The sequence below is a fragment of the Notamacropus eugenii genome, chromosome 1 (genome assembly GCF_028372415.1).
Source record: "Notamacropus eugenii isolate mMacEug1 chromosome 1, mMacEug1.pri_v2, whole genome shotgun sequence".
Lineage (NCBI taxonomy): Eukaryota > Metazoa > Chordata > Mammalia > Diprotodontia > Macropodidae > Notamacropus > Notamacropus eugenii.
This window is the reverse complement of record NC_092872.1, coordinates 295,997,853-296,018,170: the sequence shown is the minus strand read 5'-3', so window position 1 is coordinate 296,018,170 and position 20,318 is coordinate 295,997,853. Positions and strand designations below refer to the sequence as shown.

At 35.4% G+C, this 20,318-nt stretch overlaps 1 protein-coding gene across 5 annotated transcripts in view; it reads left to right on the top strand.

Annotated features, from left to right (window-relative positions):
- Positions 1-20,318, top strand: part of PCNX1 (pecanex 1) — a 242,677-nt gene that overhangs the window by 11,283 nt on the left and 211,076 nt on the right. The gene's annotated exons all lie outside the window — the stretch shown is intronic.

The following is a 20,318-nucleotide window of genomic DNA, read 5'->3' as shown; positions in this document are numbered from 1 at the left end:
ACTGTGACTTCCAAGGTCCCTTCTAGCTCTCAATCTATAATCCATTGTTTTAGATCAATTACCCTCCCCCCTTTCCTTTTTTTTTTTTAATTCCCTCTTCCCTCTTCCCTTGGAGGGAAGGAGATGTGGAAACTAGGTTCAGAGAGCTTAAGTGACTGGTGCCATTAACCAAAGCGGTAAGAGAAAGATCAGATTTGGGTGAAGAAGATATGTTTTGGTTATACTGAGTCTGAAACGGAAAAGTTTTACCACATGGGTCATATAGTATAGATTGGACAATTTTTTAATGTTAGAATGTGTAAAAATTATGTAATTATTCAGCTGTTAGTAGAATAGCTTTTCAATAAAGAGTCTTATTCAGAACAGGAAGAATTAGGGAATTTACTTAAATTACGTAAAGTTTTTGCTTTGTAGTAAAAGGTTTTGTGGCTATTTTGAAAAATGAGGTGAACATAAAAGTTGTTTAGTTTGAGATATTTTTCAGTGAAATTTAATTATGTTTTCTCATTTATTGAAAATCAAGAAGCATTTCCATATCAACTTCCATAGCACTTTGTATACCTCTTATGTACATTCTGCCTTTTATTATAGCCATTGGCATACTTTTATTTTTCCCATTACGTGCCAGTCACTTATGTTCAGAATCATAAGTTATTGGAGTTGGAAAGTAGTAAAAATTTCCTCTATAACATATTAGGTAAGTCTTCAGTCTTTGCTTGAAGACCTTCTACCTTTTTAGGCAGACCATTGAGGGAAGACCAACTACCTACCACTTTATTGTCTAGTCATTTCAGTCATGTCCTACTCTTCTGTCCCCATTTGGGGTTTTCTTGGCAAAGATACTGGAGTGGTTTGCCATTTTCTCTCCAGCTCATTTTCCTGATGAGGAAACTGAGGCAAATAGGGTGAAGGGACCTGCCCAGGGTCACCCAGCTAGTAAATATCTGAGGCCAGATTTGAGCTCAGGGAAGTGAGTCCTTCTTACTCCAAGCTTAGCACTGTATCCACTGTGCCACCTAGTTAGTTGTCTCTTATCAGGAAGTAGGCAGTAGTTTTCTTTATTGGTATTAAATTAAAATCTTTTTCAATTTTTCAGTTATTTATTTTCTCTCTTGGGAGAGTGGGAGAGGAAAACAAAACTCCTTTGACAAATATTCATAGGCATGCAAAACAAGGTTGGACATTGGCCATGCCCAAAAATATATCTTTCATTCTGAATATTTAGTGTATAATAACTAATATTTATATAGCACTTGTGCCAGGCAGTGTCTTAAATGCTTTATGATGACTTCATTTGATCTTCATAGCAATTCTGGGAGGTAAGTGCTGTTATTTTCCCCTTATTACAGATGAAGAAACTGAGACAAACAGGCAGAGGTTGGGGATCACACAGCTAGTAAATGTCCAAGGTTGGATTTGAACTCAGACTTTCTTCACTTTAGGGCCAGTGCTCTAGCCCCTACCCACCTAACTGCCTCTGTCAGGAGGTGGGCAGCAGTCTTCTTCATTGATCTTCTGGAATCATGATTTATTATTGTATTGATCAGAGTTCTTAAGTCTTTTAAAAATTATTTGTTTTTACAGTATTCTGTGAGTGTATTGTTTTCTGGATCTGTGCATGTTACTCTGTTCATACAATTTTTTCCATGTTTCTCTAACTGTCCCCTTCATTCTTTCTTAGGGAGGAAGGAAATAATTTTAAGCACTATTATGTGTTAGGCACTGTGCTGAGTGTTTTACAAAGATTATCATGTTTAATTCTTATGCTGACACTAGTAGTCTTTTGCATTCATATGCCATTGTTTTTCCAGCCATTTCCCACCTGATGGGCACCCCCTTGGTTTCCAGTTCATGTCTAGCACCAAAATAGCTTCTACTATAGTGTCTTGTATATAGTAAATGCTTATTAAATGTTTATTGAGAGAAGTAGCAGGATATAGTAGATAGAGGTTGTCATACCGTGTGACCGTGGGGCAAAGTCATTTAATCTCAGTGCTGCAGCACTGGGAATTCTTTAAGTGGCAGAGCAGATATTGATCTGTTCTGTTAGTGAGATTTTCCTCCTAAAGAGTTCTGTATACCAATATAATTACCAGTCAGATTTCAACCCTCCCCCCCCACCCCAAAGTGCCTTTTGAATTGAACGTTGATTGATCTTGAAAGTGGCCAGGATTATACAAAGAATAAGAGACAATTGAAATTGTAATTAATCACCAGTAGTTCTGAACAGTAAGTTCTTTTTTTAAATTAATAAATTTTATTTATTTTCAGTGTTCTACAATCACTATCATATAACTTAGATTATTATTTTTCCCTCTCTCCACCCTCTCTTCCCAAATCGGCATACCATATTGTATAGGTTCTACACATATATTCCTATTAAATATATTTTCACTATAGTCATTCTGTGTTGAAGAATTAAATGAGTGGGAAAAATCATATAACAGACCAAAATGCAATACACACACACACACACACACACACACACACACATACACATACACACATACACACATTAATACAAATGATCTGCTATATTCTGTGATTGAATTCCATAGTTCTTTCTCTGGATGTGGAAGGCATTTTGCCTTAGAAGACCATTGGAAATTTTTAAGTCTTTGCATTGCAATGAAGTTCCAGTCTACCAGAAAAAAAACTCTTGCATACTGTGGTCGTTGCTGTGCACAGAGTTCTCCTGGTTCTGCTCCTTTCACTCAGCATCAGATCATATAAGTCTTTCCAGGCCTCTCTGAAGTCTTCCTGGTCATCTTTTCTTATAGCACAATAGTATTGCATTACATTCATATACCATAATTTATTCAGCCATTCCTCAATTGATGAGCATCCCCTTGATTTCCAGTTTTTGGCCACTACAAAAAGAGCTTCTATAAATATTTTTGTGCATGTGGGACCCTTTCCCATTTTTATGGTCTCTTGGGGATACAGTTGTAGAAGAGCTATTGCTGGGCCAAAGGATATGCACATTTTTGTAGCCCTTTGGGCATAGTTCCAAATTGCTTTCCAGAATGGTTGGATCAGCTCACAGCTCCACCAGCAGTGTATTAGTGTTCCAACTCTTCCACATCCTCTTCAGCATTTGTCATCTTCCTGTTCCGTCATGTTTGCCAATCTGATAGGTGTGATGTGGTACCTCAGAGTTGTTTTGATTTGCATCTCTCTAATCAAAAGTGATTTAGAGCATTTTTTCATATGACTATAGATATCTTTAATTTCTTCCTCTGAAAATTGCCTGTTTATATCCTTTGCCCATTTATTAATTGGGGAATGACTTGTATTTTTGTAAATTTGACTCAGTTCTCTATTTATTCTAGAAATGAGGACTTTATCACCAATATTAGTTGTAAAAATTCTTTCCCAGTTTTCTACATCCTTCTGAATTTTGGTTGCATTAGGTTTGGTTGTGCAAAAACTTTTCAGTTTAATGTAATCAAAATTATCCAGCTTGCAATTCATAATGCTTTCTATCTCTTCTTTAGTCAAAAATTCTTCCCTTCTCCATAAATCTGATGAATACACTATTCCTTGCTCCACCAATTTGTCCATAGTATCAATCTTTATACCTAGATCGTGTACCATTTGGATTTTATTCTTGCGTACAGTGTCAGGCATTGGTCTATGCCTAGTTTCCACCACACTTTTATCCAGTTTTCCCAGCAATTTTTGTCGAACAGTGAGTTTTTATCCCAGAAGCTGGGGTCCTTGGGTTTATCAAACAGTAGATTTTTATATTCATTGTGTATTTTGTCTTGAGTACCTAGCCTATTCCACTTGTCTACCTTTCTGTTTCTTAGCCAGTACCAAGTGGCTTTGATAATTGCTGCTTTTATAATACAATTTGAGATCCGATAGCGCTAGGCCACCTTCCCTAGCATTTCTTTTCATTAGTCTCCTTGATATTTTGGACCTTTTGTTCTTAAAGATGAATTTTGATATTATTTTTTCCAACTCTGGAAAATAATTATCTGACAGTTTAATTGTTATGGCACTAAATAAGTAAATTAATTTAGGTAGAATTGTCATTTTTGTTATATTGGCTTGGCCTACCCATGAGCAACTGATGTTTTTCCACTTACTTAGATCTGACTTTATTTGTGTGAAAAGTGTCTTGTAGCTGTGTTCATATAGTCCCTGGGTTTGTTTTGGCAAGTAAACTCCCAAATATTTTATAGTGTCTACCCTAGCTTTAAATGGGATTTCTCTTTCTATCTCTTGCTGTTGGGCTTTGTTACTAATATATAGAAATGCAAAAGATTTGTGTGGGTTTATTTTGTAACCTGCAATTTTACCATAGTTGTGTATTATTTCAAGTAGTTTTTTACTTGAATCTCTGGGATTTTCAAAGTATATCATCATATCATCTACAAAGAGACTTTAATATATTTATTAATTATTTAATATATTTATTAATATAATTTATAACTTAGTTTCTTCTTTGCCTATTCTAATTCCTTCAGTTTCTTTATGTTGTCTAATTGCTATAGCTAACATTTCTAGTACCATATTGAATAATAGTGGTGATAATGGACATCCTTGTTTCACTTCTGATCTTATTGGAAATGCATCTAGCTTATCACCATTGCATATAATGCTTGCAGAAGTTTTTAGGTAGATAGTGCTTATTATTTTGTGGAAAGTTCCCTTTATTGCTATGCTTTCCAATTTTAATAGGAATGGATGCTTTATTTTGTCAAGAGCTTTTTCTGCATCTATTGAGATAATCATGTGGTTTCTGTTAGTTTTGTTGTTGAAATGGTCAATAATGCTAATAGTTTTACTAATAATGAACCAGCTCTGCATTCCTGATGTGAATCCTACCTGATCATAATGTATTATTCTCATGATAAGATGCTGTATTCGTTTTGCTAAAATCTTATTTAAAATTTTTGCATCTATATTCATTAGAGAAATTGGTCTATAATTTTCTTTCTCTGTTTTGTCTCCTCCTGGTTTAGATATCAAAACCATATTTGTATCATAAAAAGAATTTCGGAGGACTCCTCCAATTTCCAAAAATAGTCTATGTAGTATTGGAATTAACTGTTCATTAAATGTTTGATAGAATTCACTTGAAAATCCATCTGGCCCTGGACATTTTTTCCTAGGGAGTTCACTGATGGCTTGTTCAATTTCTTTTTCTGAGATGGGGTTGTTTAAGTATTCAGCTTCCTCTTCTGTTAATCTGGGCAATTTATATTTTTTAAAATAATCATCCATTTCATTTAGATTGTTGAATTTATGGGCATAAAGTTGGGCAAAGTAATTTCTAATTATTGTTTTAATTTCCTCCTCACTGGAGGTGAGTTCACCCCTTTCATTTTTGATATTAGCAATTTGGTTTTCTTCTTTCTTTTTTTAATCAAATTGACTGAACAGTAAGTTCTGAATAGAATACATATTGAGAAGCATATAAATTAAGGGTTAAGTGTTCTGAATTTGGAGCCAATGGGTTTGGGTGATTTGAAACAAGTCATTTCTCTGTGAGCCTCAGTTTACTTATATGTAAAAAAAATGACATGGAGTTGAACTATCTTTTTTTTTATTTTGGCTATGGTTCCTTTCATCTCTAAGCGCTCAAACAATTATTTGTTGATTGATTTGTGTGTGTGCATGTGCATATGCCTGCTGTTTATAAGGCATTATAGTAGATGTTATAGGTGATCAGATGATGAATAAGATATACTTATTCATTCTTATACAGTACTTGTTCTCCAGCTTAGGGAAGCTAGGTGGTACAGTGGTACAGTCATGAAGACTCCAGGCCCAGTTCAAATCCTGGCCTCAGACATTTACTAGCTATGTGACTCTAGGCAGGTTCTTTAACCCTGTTTGCCTTTAACCCTGCTGGCAAACCACTTCTCCAGTGTCTTTGCCAAGAAATTTCTAAAAGGGGGTCACAGAGTCAGGCATGACTGAGCAATAACAGACTTGTTCTTCAGGATAGCAATAGAACAGGATGGGAATGGGGGGAATATCATACAGTTAATAATAACTATAATTAATTGTAACATTTAAAAATGTATTAAGAAAGGGAGAAAAAAGTGTTTTGGGTGTTCAGAGAAAGGAGAAATTACTTCTGTCTTGGAAGGCTTCATTGTGGGGAGGTGTTTGAGCATGGAGTTGAAGGCTGTGTAGAAATTAGGTGGAGCTGGAATGGCAGAAAGAGAAGAGCTACATGAGCAGAAGTAGTCTGTTTTGTATATAGCTCTGGTATGTTGGAAAATATGTTTTTGTGTCATCATACATAGTATATATGTATAGTGAAACTTCATTAATTTGTGGTTGAACAGAAAGGAATACTGGATTTGACCTCAGATGATTTGAGTTTAAAACATAACTCTGCTAGTTATTACCAGATCATACAGGTAGTTATTTAGTCCTTCTAAGCTTCACTTTCTTCATCTATAAGATGAGGTGGTTGGCCTAGGTTACCTGTAAGGCATGAATTCTTATCTGCAGATCCACAGACTCCCACCTGGGTGAATAGATAGATTTTGGGGCATCCATGAGTTTGAGTGGGAAAACATTTTGTCTTTATTTTTACTAACCTCCAAATTGGAATTTTGCATTTTTTTCAATTTTGAGTGTACCTAACATGTATTATTCTGAGAAGAGGTCTATAGGTATCACCGTACTGCCATAGGAGTCCATGGAACAAAAAACAGCAGTGTTTTAAGAGACATTTACTTTCATTAGGCCAAAAATGATTTTTAAAATTGTTAAAATTAATTTTTTAAAATCCTTTAAAAAAACCTCCCTTAATTAAAATTTAAATTGTACTCCTGTTGATGCCATTATGGAACCAAGATTATACATTCTAATTGCACAGACTTTGGGTAGTGTGTAGTATCTTAAGAATAATTTTTACAATTAGAGGATTGCTTGTCATGTCTAGGCCATTTTCTTGACTTTGTTTTCAGTGCTCAGGACTTGGAAGAATCTGTTAATTATAGAAGAAAGATTGGTAGTAATGATGGTAATACTTTATAATAACAACTAAAAGACAGGAATGAAAGTTTTTTTCTGGCAGGATTTTAAATTAAGTTACACTAATGAAATGTTTTATATCACCACAGTTTAGGCACACCCACTTCCCAATAACTTTGTTAATACATTGTAACTAAACCCTATTAGAAAATACTTTGTAAGATACTGTCCTGTTTTCATGTGGCTAAGTCCTTATAACAGCTTTAACTTCATATTTAAAACTTGTACTTTCTTGAAACCAATTTAGTTAGGGTATTTCAGTACTTTGATGTATCAGAATAATGAAGTGATAATTGAATTTTTAATAGCAACGTATTTCACTAATTCAATTCTTAGGAAGTTGTTGGGGAATTAAACAAGAAAATTTAATGTTTCATTTCTGGGTTAGGAGTAGATTAACTACATAATATTTTAAAATTTTAATGTTGATCCAGCTGAACTAGCCTCTAAAATCCACTAAACTAAAAGGATTTTAACTAAAATATCTAAATTGCTAGTTTGGGGGACATGATTGTTGACTAATAGTCATTGATATATTTTCCTTTACTCAAGATTATCTTTTCACATTAAAGATTTTCCACTTTCCAGTGACTTCACAAGTATCTGCTTCAGTTAGCTTTACTAAATAACATGATCGCATCATCAATTTTTTATGGTAGCTGCAAAATTAGCCCCCAAATCAATGTCTTAAAAGTACATAGCACATATTTTTAAAATTCCTTTGAAAATATAACAACAAAAATAATTTTTCAGTGACTTTCTGACACTGAACGTCCAGTGATACATATTCCTATGTGTTTACCGAAAATATTTGAGTTTGTGATGAAGGGGGATCCAACACAGAGTCTCATTAAGGAGGGATTCCTTGTGGATAGTGAAGTCTTACAGGAGCTCCTGTTGCAAATGATACTGTGTGGATTGCATCAGGTCCCATGACATTCTTTTTGGAATACAGATTTTTTTGGAAAAGATTTGTAAATAGGATTTGGCTTGTCCATCTTCAGAAGAAAGATCAAATGAAAAATGTTTGCTGCCTTACTTCAGCATGCATCTGAGTGGATAATCCTGTGAAAGAAATTCTTAACCTTTTTTGTCTTATGGACTCTTTTTTTGCAGTCTGGTGAAACCTGTGGACCATTTTTTTAGAATGATGTTTTTAAGTCCATAAAATCAAATTGATTTGATTACAAAGGAAATCAATTATACTGATGTCGTATAATTATAACCATCGCACTTGATCCTGGACAAGCCTTAAAAAAAATGCAGCATACTCTTTGACCCTGCATTACCACTTAGGTCTGTATCCTAAATAGATCAAAGAAACAGGACCTATGTATACAAAAAATATTGAAAGCAGCATTTTTTGGTGGTGAAGAATTGGAAATTGAGGGGATGTCGATCAGTTGGGGAATGACTGAACAAGTTGTGGTATATGGTTGTGATAAAATACTATTGTGCTATAAGAAATGACAAGCAGGATGCTTTCAGAAAAACCTTGAAAAGTTTATATAAACTGATGGAAGGTGAAGTGAGTAGAACCAGGATACCATTGTACACAGTAACAGCAATATTGTATGATTATTAACTGTGGATGATTTAGCAGTTTCTCAGCAATGCAGTAATCCAAGACAATTTTGAAGGACTTGTGAAAAATACTATCTATTTCCAGAGTCTGAATGGAGATCAGAGTGTACTTTTTACTTTGTTTTTCTGGTTTTCTTTTGTAACATGGGGAAATATGTTTTGTATTATGCATTTATGATCTATAACAAATTGCTTGCCTTCTCAAAGAGGGGGGAGGAAAGGAGAGAGAATTTAGAGCTCAGAATTTTAAAAAAATAATAAAATTTTTCATGAGAAATTTTAAAAAATAAAAAAGTGCACCTCCCTCCCTTCTTTGTACAAGTGTGAGGGGCTGTAAGTGTGGAGTATCACATATACTGTCAGACATGGCTAACTTATTGTTTAGTTTTGCTAAACTGCCTTTTTCATCTTACTAAAAGATTCACTGGGTAATGATAAAAGCAGGGCATCAGTAAAAATATAACATTTCACAGATGAAGCCTACATATATAAATTGTAAATAATGTATGTGGATGTAAAAAATTACAAATATTGTAATGTATCCACAAATTAATAGGTTACTACTTATTAGTAGTTTTTGATCTTACATAGTTGTCTATGTTGTCAATGTATCTATGCATGTCATTTTTCTATGTATCTTGGAGATTGGACCTTTATAAGATATTTAATAGATTTTTTTCCCCCACTTGACTGTTTCCTTTGTTGGTTGCACAAATTTTGTTTGTGCAGAAGTTTTTCAATTTACTGTAATCAGACTTAGGGCAATTATAAAAGATAAAATACTTAAGTCTGATTAACTTGATTCAGAATTTACCCCCCACGTATAACTATGAGAAGTATATGTAATCTTCTTTTGTAGAATTTTTTATAGTATAATCTTTAATAATCAGGTCATATTCATTTTGATTTTATTGTGGAATGTGGTTTAAAATGTTCTAAACCTAATTTGTTTTAGGCTGCTTAGAGTTTTCACAGTAGCTCTTTTCTAGGTAATTTTTATTTTCAGGTTTATCAAATATTTGGTTATAGAATTCAGTTATTTCTGCTTATTTAGTCTGTTTCACTGATCTACTTTCCTTTTTTTTTTTTCAAAGTAGTACTAAGTGATTTTGGTAATGATTACTTTTTAAAAGAGATCAAGGTCTAAAAGTACTGTTTCCCATTAATTTCTAACTTTGTTTTATTGTTTTCCTTGATATCCTAGATCTTGCTCTGTAAAGTATCCTTTTGATGGTTTGGTAGGATTAAATCTGTACATTAAGTAGTGTTATTTTTATTATATTGACTTGTCCCAGCCATGAGCACTATATATCCCTCTCACTGTTTAAGTTCTTTATTTCTTTAAGGAACATTTTGTAAGTATAACTATAAAGTCATTGAGTTATTTTGATATATCGACTCCCACAGATATCATGCATTTTGTACTTCATTTGAATGGGACTGTTCCTTTCCGTTGACTCTGGTTCTTGTTTTATGACTATGTAGAATTTTTTTTTTGGAGAGGGGAAAGGGTATTTTGTAGCCTATAACTTTACTGAAATTATTAATTTTCTCACTTAGTTTCTTTGCTGATATTCTATAGTTTTTATCAGTTACCTTAATCTGGATTAAACCTCATGCTTAGCCCATCTCCTTCGTCTGAGAAAGTGAAAGAGATTTAGTTCATATTTATAGGTGGGCAAGGATAGGGTCTCTAGAAATACTGCCAAACCAGCAGAGGTTAATTGGTTAGAAATGGACAAATCAAAATTCTATTTTGTTCATTTCTGAGTGAGCTTTTGCTTTACCTTAAAGATGAGGCTTCTGTCCTGCTGCCTGCTGTCTCTTCACTGTGCTTCCTGTCATCTGGTCATTGTATTCATCCCACTGGAACCTGGGACTCTGACCTCGGTCTCCCAGGTCTGATAGGTGAACTTTTACCTTATCTTGCCAGGGACTACACCTACATCCCCTCATTAGAATGTAAACTCAATGAAGGCAGGGGACCTGTTTGCTTATATTTGTATCCTCATTGCTTAGCATGGTTCCTGGCACATGGTAGCACTCAGTAAATGGTCTGCCTTCCTACCTGCCTGCTGTTGACATTTTGACATATAGATGAATTGCATCAAATCTGGTAAAACAGAAAGCTCCCATCATGGAGCACTCTGATTCTCTTAGTCCACAAAGGATTTATTTACCTAGTCTTTTTGGTAGAATTACAAAAATACTGAAGATCTTTACTGTCATATTTTGCTGGAACAGCTATTGGTGTTTGAAGGATGATAGCTGTCCTGAGAATAGTTAGGAAGATTAGTGAAAGCAACTTGAATCATATACCAGACTGTTTTCCTTTTTTAAGCCTCCTTATTCCTTTGAAATTTATTTTTCCACAAACTATAGTGACAGAGCCACTACTAACATCCTTGTCATCTTATTATTTGTTTTTATTATTTACTCTTGTACCACTGGAATCCAGTATTAAATATATGTGTGTGTGTGTGTGTGTGTGTGTGTGTGTGTGTATGTTTATCTAATATGCTGGTTATCATGCAATTAAGTAACACGTTGTTTGAGGAAAGTACTTTAGAGAACATCAGGCTATAGTTATTTAGAAGTCGATATTTCAAGTAATGTACTTTGAGACCTTAGGATTTAGAGTTAGAAAAGGCATTAGAGATCATCGAGCTCAAACTTTACATTCTGTGATGGGAAAACTGAAGTCCAGAGTGAGTAGTTAAGTTAGTCATTAGTAAGATCATGGTAGAATTGGGACTGAAACCTAAGTCTCCTTACTTCTAGTCCAGTGTTCTTACATTTTTCTTTCATTTTTATCAAGTCTGTTGACTTTATTGTTTTGCCTGAAGTTGTTGATCCAAACAACTACAATGGGTTTTTGCTCTAAAAAGGTGATAATTCTATCCTTAAATCTTTAGTATCATAAAAGACAATTTCCTGACAAATTCAAGAATTCCAGCTATGTGCTAGACATGGTACAGTTCTGGAGGTTAAGGTATCACAGAGAGTATGAGAGCTAGGTTTAAACTTAGCTCCTGATTCTAAATTCAGTGATGTTTCCATCATACCATGCTGCTTTCATATAGAAATGATATGTACATAAGTAAATATAGTACTAGGTGTAATGGGACAAAAGAGAGATTCAAATACACTGCTTTAAGAAAATTTGAGGAGGGAGAGATAACCTTTTGCTTTGTCATATCAGGAAAAATTTCATGAAAGACATCATACCTGAGCCAGACCAGCTTAAGATATCTATCTCTTGTCATCTCAACCACTCTTTTCCTAATATCCCTATTTTTGTTAAGAATGCTACTACCATCCTTACAGTCATCTGGGTTGGAGACTTATGAGTTAATCCTTACCCATTTATTCTTCTCTTACCTTTCCTTCCTCCTAGCTTGTTCCCTTTCTCTGCCATCTTTTATTTTTCATCTATTTCTGTTTTCTTTGTTGGATCATCTTTATCTTTTTGCTTAACTGGGTGGATCTGGAAGCTCCAACCTGAATCTTTTTCTAATTCCTTTCTCTTTAGCTCTGTGGCTTTGGGAAGTTAATTGAACCTTCTCAGCCTCAGTTTCCTCATCTATAAAATGGAGATAAAAATAGCACCTGCCTCACAAGATTGTTGTAAGGATCAAATGAGATAGTATATATAATGAGCTTTATAAACATTAAAGCACTATATAACTATTATCATCTCTTCACTTTTGATGGATTCACTTATTTCTGTGCAAATGATTCCTGTTCTATCCAGCCCTCATATCTTTCTAGCTTTATCTCACTTCGCTTTTTGTTGTTCCATTTGTATATATCATATTTCAAACTCGACATGTCCAAGATAAATCATTTCTCCCCCTTAGCCTATTAATCTTCCTGACTTCTGTTTCTTTTGAAGGTACCACAATTCTAGTCTCCTAGATTTGCACCTTCAGAGACATCTCCTATTCTGTTTTAGCTCCCCTCCCTAATCAGTTGCCATATCTTTTCTACCCTACCTCTATAACATCTTTGTCCCCTTTCTACTCAGATTCTCAGTCATTCTAAGCTGGGTTATTGGAATAGTTTTCTAAATGGCCTTCTAGTCTCAGATCTCTCCCTTCTTTCTCCACTTTGTTTGATTCTCCTAAAACGCAGGTCTAATCTTTTCACAACCTTCCAGTGATTTCCTGTTGCTTCTAGTATATGGCATTTCTTTGGCATTTCATATACTCTTCACAGTCTGGCTCTAGTGTACTTTTCATGGCTTATTGCATATTGTTCTACTTCACAAACTCGGTGTTCCAGCTAACTTGCTCCCTGGTCCTGATATTTCTTTCCTCTACGTCTATTACTTTGTATAGGCTTCCTCCAGGCCTGGAATGAAATCTCCTTGCTTCTGTCTCATAGAATCCCTATCTTCTTAAGGCTCAGGTGAAGTGCCAGTGCCTTCCTACAAAAAACAAACAAACAACCAAATCCAAAACCCCAAACTCCTTTTTCTTATTTTTTAGTACTTTCTTGCACTCCCACCTGAAATTACTTTGTATTTACCTTGTTTATTTTTATTTACTTACCTCTTGTTTCCTCTTAATGGTAATGTAAGCTTCTTGAGGGTAGAACTTTTCTATTTTTGTCTTTGCATCCCTGGTACTTAATGTAACATCTGAACCAGAATAAGTGCTTAATAAATGTTGTATAATGAGCCTAATTAAAAAAAAAAAAAGGTTATTACATCAAAAGAAAAAACCTCCAAGCTTTACAGTGGTATGTGGTGACCCATATTAACAAGCTCAAGCAGTGTGTGTAAATTATAACAGCATTTACCAAGTCAAAGCATATCTAAATAGTTTAACCTTTTACTAGAGAAAAGAAGAGCATTCTTATTTTTATTAACTTGTTAGTGCTGGGACTGGAACGTTAGCTCGAGCTGAAACAAGCCCTACCTGCCCTGGTAGAAGAAAGATTGTTCAGTTTGGAATCAGGACTTGAATGTAAGAATCTTGGCTCTGTCCCTTGTTTTTCCACTTTTGGCAAGTCTCCTTTAACCTCTTTTGGTCTTAACTTTAAATTGAGGGATGTTGGGGGTGGTTGTGATTGAGCTTTAAAGTCCCCTGGAGCTCTAAAATTTATGATTCTTAGTTATTCTTAGTGCTTGCTGCTTCCTACACTTTTACTTTGAAACAGAATAATTGCAAGCCAAGTTTTTTCCTGGTCATTTTTTTTTAAGGAAAAAGATCAAACTAAGTTTCAGAAATAATCAAACCTTTTGTCCTACTACTATTACATAGTCTTAAATTCAGTAGTGAAATGGACTTAAATGAGATCATTATGTAGGTAAAGATTTTAAAGCACATTTGAAAATATGACTCAGTAAATTAATATATGTTGTCATGGCATGGGACAAGAAAAAGATCATACATATTAAGAATGTGTAGTTTTTCTACCTAGTTTTTTTTTTCTGCCTCTTAGATGTCTCTTGATAGAAAATGGACATTCCCTTTGTTCTTGTACCTATTTACTTTTATTTCATGCTTTCAGGTTTTGGATCCCAGGAATATTCTTCCACCTACAAGTTGTAAGCCTTGCTCATCCCAACCTGAGTTTTTCCTCTCAGAGTTTTATGAAAAATTTCCAAGGTCTCTGTTTGCCCTCTTCCCTGAAATTAGTACCCAACACATTTTTAGATTTTTAAAGGACTTTTATTGTCATTAGCTTAGAGCATTCTTTAATATGAGTCAGTCAATAAGCATTTATTAACTATATAATGCATAATAAATGCATGATGCATATTATATGCCAAAAGCTATGCATAATTTCAAATTTTACCAATTCACAGCTTCACTAGCAGTCCATTTGTATGCCTGTCTTTCGATAGCATCTCCAAAATTGACTCTTTCCATCTTTTATCATCTTTTTCATATTGCTGGCTATAATGCAAAGTTGTTTTGACTTAAATTTCTCTTACTATTAATGATTTGAAATAATGTCATATGGTTTTTAATAGCTTATAAGTTTTCTTTTGATGGGTTGCTAATGTTCTTTAACCATTTATCTGCTGGGGAGTGGCTTTTAATTTTACTTATTTCTGTTAATTGTGTATACATTTTGGATATTTACCTTTTATTTGAAACAAGATTTTTCTGCAGTTGATTATTTCTATTTTAACTTAACTAATTTTGTTTTTGCAAAAAAACTTTTCAATTTTATGTATTTTAAATGACTTGTTTATTTTTATCTCATCAAGGGAGTTTGAGATTGTTTTGTTTTTCATTTTTTGAGAATAATTTATGTAGTTTTTTCACAAATTTAAAGTTGTTCTTTAAAAGTGTGCTAGAATTCTCTGTCTGGACCACAAGAAATTTTTTCTTTGGTAATTTTTTTATGGCTAGTTCAATTTCTGTTTTTAAAATTAGATTACTTAAAATCTCTTTTTGACGTTGTTTATTTGGGTATTATATTTTTGTAAGTAAAAATGTTCCTTTTAAGTTTTCAAGCTTGTTGACTATATAGAGTAGGTCCTGATATTTACCCTCCATTCCTTCCCTGTTGTAATTTCACCTTGTTCATATTTATTTTGCTAATTTGATTTTTCCTTTCTCTTTAAAAATTTTCCTTTTTATTATGAATTTGAATATTTTCATGATAATAATAGTGCCTTAAGGTTTGCAAAGTGCTTTGCATCTGATATTTCATTCAGTTTCAACAACAACCCTGGGAAGAAGGTGTTATGCTTATCCCCATTTTATGGATGGAAGAATTGTGACTGAGAGAAACTGTAAGTGACTTACTCAGGGTCGCACAGCTAGTAAATCTCTAAGGTGGCATTTGAGCCCAGGTTTTATGGACACCAACTCCAATCAATACTCTCCACTCTGCCATCTACCTACCATTAAAAAGAGAAAAAGAATATTTATAAAATTATGAATCTATGTATCATGAGCAGCTTGGTTTTTTTGTTTGTTTCAAATTTAACATGTCTTTTACTACAGCTTTGTTTATCTATGTCCCGTTTTTCATACTTGTTTTCTTCTTTATATTAAAAATATGGTACGGGCAGCTAAGTGGCTCAGTGAATAGAGCACTGGCCCTGGAGTCAGGAGGATCTGAGTTCAAATCCAGCCTCAGATACTTGACACTTACTAGCTGTGTGACCTTGGGCAAGTCACTTAACCCCAATTGCCTTGCCTTCCCCCCTCCAAAAAATATGATACATTGGTTTTCTTTTCCTTGTTTTCTTTCTTTTTGCGATATCTCAGTTGCAACACTTCTTGCATAAAGTCTTCACTCTATCAAAAAAACCAAAACAACCCCAACCCCTCAAAAAAAACTCCAACCTTCTCTTGTTACCAATAAGTATAGTGAAGCAAAACAAATACACAGATCAGCTGTTGGAGAATGCATGTCTCATTCTCCATCACCTCTTTATCAGAAGGTGGGAAACTGTCTTTAGAGCCTTGGTTGCTCATTGCATTGATCAGAGTTCTCAAGTATTTGACTGTTATATTTCTTTACAATGTTGTAATCATTGTATAAATTTTTCTGCTAGTTTTGCATACTTCATTCTGTCTCACTTCATAAAAGTCCTCCCAGATGTCCCTGAATCTGTCCCCTTCATTATTTTCAGAGCAATAATATTCCATTACATTCCTATATCATAATTTGTACAGCCATTTCCTAAGTGATGGACACCCACTTTGTTATTAGTATTTTATTACATTTTTTGTTCCTATGGATCTTTTGTCTCTGTATTTAACTACTTTGGGCTATATGCCTAATAAGATTTTTACTAGGTGAAAGAGTATACATAGTTTTGGGGTATCAAAATCGCTTTTCAGAATGGTTAACTCTACCAGCAGAACATTTGTTTCCTTATCTTCCCTTTTTAACAATTGTAATTTTTCTTTTTTGTCATATTTGCCAATCTGGTAAATATAAGGTACACCCTCAGAGTTGTTTTGTTTTTTCTCTTAGTGATGTGGAACATTTTTTCCCCAATATGGTTGTTGATAGCTTGCTTTCTTTTGAAAACTGCTTCTTCATATACTATGACCATTTATCTAATGACTCCTGTTTTTATGTATTTGTCTCAGTTCCTTATAGATCTTGACTGTCACACCTTTATCTTAGAAATTTGCTGCAAAGATTATTCCCCTTGATTAGTTCTTTCCTTTCTAATTTCAGCTTCATTAATTTTGTTTGTGCCAAACCTTGTCAATTTGGTATATGTACAATTATCATGTTTATTTTCTATGATCCTGCCTGTTCCTTGTTTGGTCAAGAATTTCCCACTTATCTGTAGCTGTGGAAGGTATCTTCTTCCCTTCTCTTCTAATTTGTTTAGAATATTGACTTTTCATACCTATGTCATGTATCCATTTGGAGATTATTGTGACATGTGGTGTGAAATGTTGGTCTAAACCTAATTTCTGCCGGTTTTCCCAGCAGTTGTTGTTGACTAATGAATATAAGAGTAATTGCAGTCCTTGGGTTTATCATACACTGTGCTACTAAGTTTAGTTGCTTCTTTTAGTTTGTCTTTATTTCTATAAGGATTGTTTTGTACTTGTAGTTATAAAATTCCTCTGTCTTAGTTGGTGGATTCCCAGGTATATAGAAGATATAAGACAGAATATTGGGGGCACATCTATGGTTGGGGTCAACAGAGGAATTGGGTAGATTTGAGAATCATCAACATAGAGATGAATATTAAATCCATGGGAGCTCTTGAGATCACCAAGTGAAGTAGTATAGAAGGACAAAAGGTTAAGGTCCAGGACAAAACCTTGAATGACACTTAAGGTAAGAAGGAATGAAGTGGTTAGATAAGTAGAGACATTCAAGAGAGAGTATTGTCCTGAAAACTAGGAGAAGAGAGTGATCAATAGTGTCAAAGGCTGCAGAGAAGTTAAGGAAAATTAGAATTGAGAAAAGGTTGTTGGATTTGGCAACTAAGAGATAATTAGTAACTTTAGAGAGAGCAGTGTCACTGGATTGTAAGGGGTTAAGAGGAGCAAGAAGGGCAAAAGTGAAGGCATATATTATAGATGGCTTTTTTGTGGTATTTAGCTACAAAGAGCAAAAGGGATGATAGTTATCTGGGATGGAAGGATTAAGTAAAGGTTTTTCAGGATGGGGGACATAATAGGCATGTGTGTAAGGTAGTAGTGAAAGCAGTAGTGAATGAGCTAGTAGAGAGGGAGAAATTGAAAATGAGGGAAGGAATGAGGATGACAGTCTAGAAGATGATAGAGGAGACAGGATTGGGGTTAGCCATGGAAAAGAGTAAGGCCATTTCATCATGTGAGACAAGGGTGAAAGGAGGAGATAGTGACAAAAAGCATTAGTGTTAGGAGATGAAGAGGGGAAAATGGTCACAGCAAATGGCCTCCATTTTTTCTATAAGATATGAGGCAAGTTTCTCAACTGAGAATTGGGGGAGGGTGAGCAATGGGGCGTTTGAGGAGGATGAAAAGATTTAGAAGAGTTGCTGCGGAGAGAGCGATGTAGAGTTTATAAGAGAGGTATAGGTAGGATTAGGCAGCTAAGCTAGGCGGCTCAGTGGATAGAGTGCTGGGCCTGGAGTAAGGAAAACCTGAGTTCCATTCTAGCCTCAGACACCTACTAACTGTGCAATTCTGGGTAAGTCACTTAATCTCTTATGCTTTAATTCACTAGAGAAGGCAAACCACTCCATTATTTTTGCCAGTGAAATTCCATAGGCAAGTTTATGGTCCATGGGTTCATGAAGAGTTGAATATGATTGAATGACTGAACAACAGTAATAGCAGTAGAATTGCCTAGCGGCAATGAGGGCCCCATTGAGGTTGTATAACTTAAATTTATAAAGGATCCAATCAGAATGGTTGTGTGATTTTCTTCATCTTCATTCAGTAGCACATGTATAGGAGCAAAGGTGGTGGTGAATGGTAGGAGTGGTTCAAAGCTGAGAGCTGGCTGGGTATAATACGTGATATGATAAGGGGGTTAGGGATCCTAAAAAGGGGGACATGGTAGAGTTGAATTGATTCACCAGGGGGTCTAGGTAGGGAGAAGAGGATAGAGTGGCTAATGCAGGAAAGATGGCTTCGAGAGAACATTTGAGAAATCAAGGGTTGAAAGTGATAGTACTGACAAAGAGTAGGGGTTTGTAAGGGAAGGGAGAGGTGAGAAGCCAATAGGGTAAAGGGATTGTGCAATTCTTGAATGTAGAAATGATACATTTGTGGGTGATGGCAACATCAAGCTTAACATCATCTTTATATGTGGCTGAAGTGGGATAGTTTATGGGAAGTGAGTGTTTGAGGAACTGAGTAGTTAGGATATTTGAGGGAGAATTAATATGTATGGTGAAGACCCCCAGTACGAGGACAGGAGTTGGTGAGGAGAGAAAAATTGTGAGTCAGGTATGGAATTCATTGAGGAAGGAAGGGAGAGGGACCTAGGATAGCTGACAGAGTTTTGATTGCATGGTAAATAAGAATAACATGACCCTCAAAAGAAGAGAGGTTTCTGAGTGATAGAGGAAGGGACAGAACATGGAAGTAGCAGTGAGGAGCCATTATTACAATTCCTCTACCTTGACTTGTGAACTGAGGGGAGAGTAAGTGAAGATGTAGCTAGTTATGGAAAGGGTGGTCAGTGAGGCTGTGTCATCAGAGGGAAGCCAGGTTTCAGTAAGATAGAAGGAGTGAGAGAGGAGATGATTTATGATTAAGGGAAGTTTGTTTTCTATGGAACAGGCACAGTAGAAGGGTTGGGTGTTGGCGGATTTAAACTTTGAGGTAGGAAGGTTGAGGAAGGTAGGAATGAATCAGGTGGTAGGGGTTGGGAGGTGGGGTTTGGATGATGATCTGCAGAAGTTCAGAGATAGTGGGATGTGAAATGGTATGACCAAGTACAAGAATGTTCATTATTGAGTGGAAGATACCAGTCATATACCTAATGGAGGTTGGAGATCATGCTAGAGACATGTGCAGTGTATGATAAGAGGCACCTGGTCAAATGGAAGGTCCTACTTCATAAATCCTGATCCCTTTAGAGGTTGGAGATTAGGTAAGAATAGGCACAACTGGAGAGGAAAGCTGAATCTGCACAGGAGATCTGCCAACTTTCCTGTTCCTTTTCCTTCCAAGGACAGGGGCAGCAGGAGATGTAAGGCCTGAAATCAAGGAGAAGGTTGCTCTTTGCACTGGAGGTTCTCCTCATTTCTTTTGGGAGATTGGGCTGGCAGCAGCAGATGGAAGTTGCCTTGTGCTGGCACAGATGGAAGTGTTTGCTTTGGGACAGATGGAAGATTCCTGGCCAAACCCCTTGCCACTTTTTCTCAGGGTTCATCCCAGGAGATAGATCTGAGGTTTTCTCACGTGTGGAAACTGCAAGTTGAAGTGGTATACTTCCTGTGTAGGGAGAAGTCCTTCAGAGTAGATGAAAGATGCCCTGCTCAGCCTACATAACTATTTCTACTATAGTTATTTTGAATAGAATTTGGTTTTCTATCTTTTCCTCCTGAGTTTTGATGGTAATAGAGTTATTGTTTAAGTTAATTTTAGCTGAATATTTGAATGACAGACTCATGACAATGTGATTGCCACTCACAGGAAAATGCCATGCCACCATCATCAGTGCCTATGCTCCCACCATGAGGAACCCTGAGGAGGGCAAAGAAAAACTTTCTGAAGACCTAGAGACTCTTATCATCAATGTACCAAAAGAGGACAAGCTTATAATTCTGGGTGACTTTAATGCTAGAG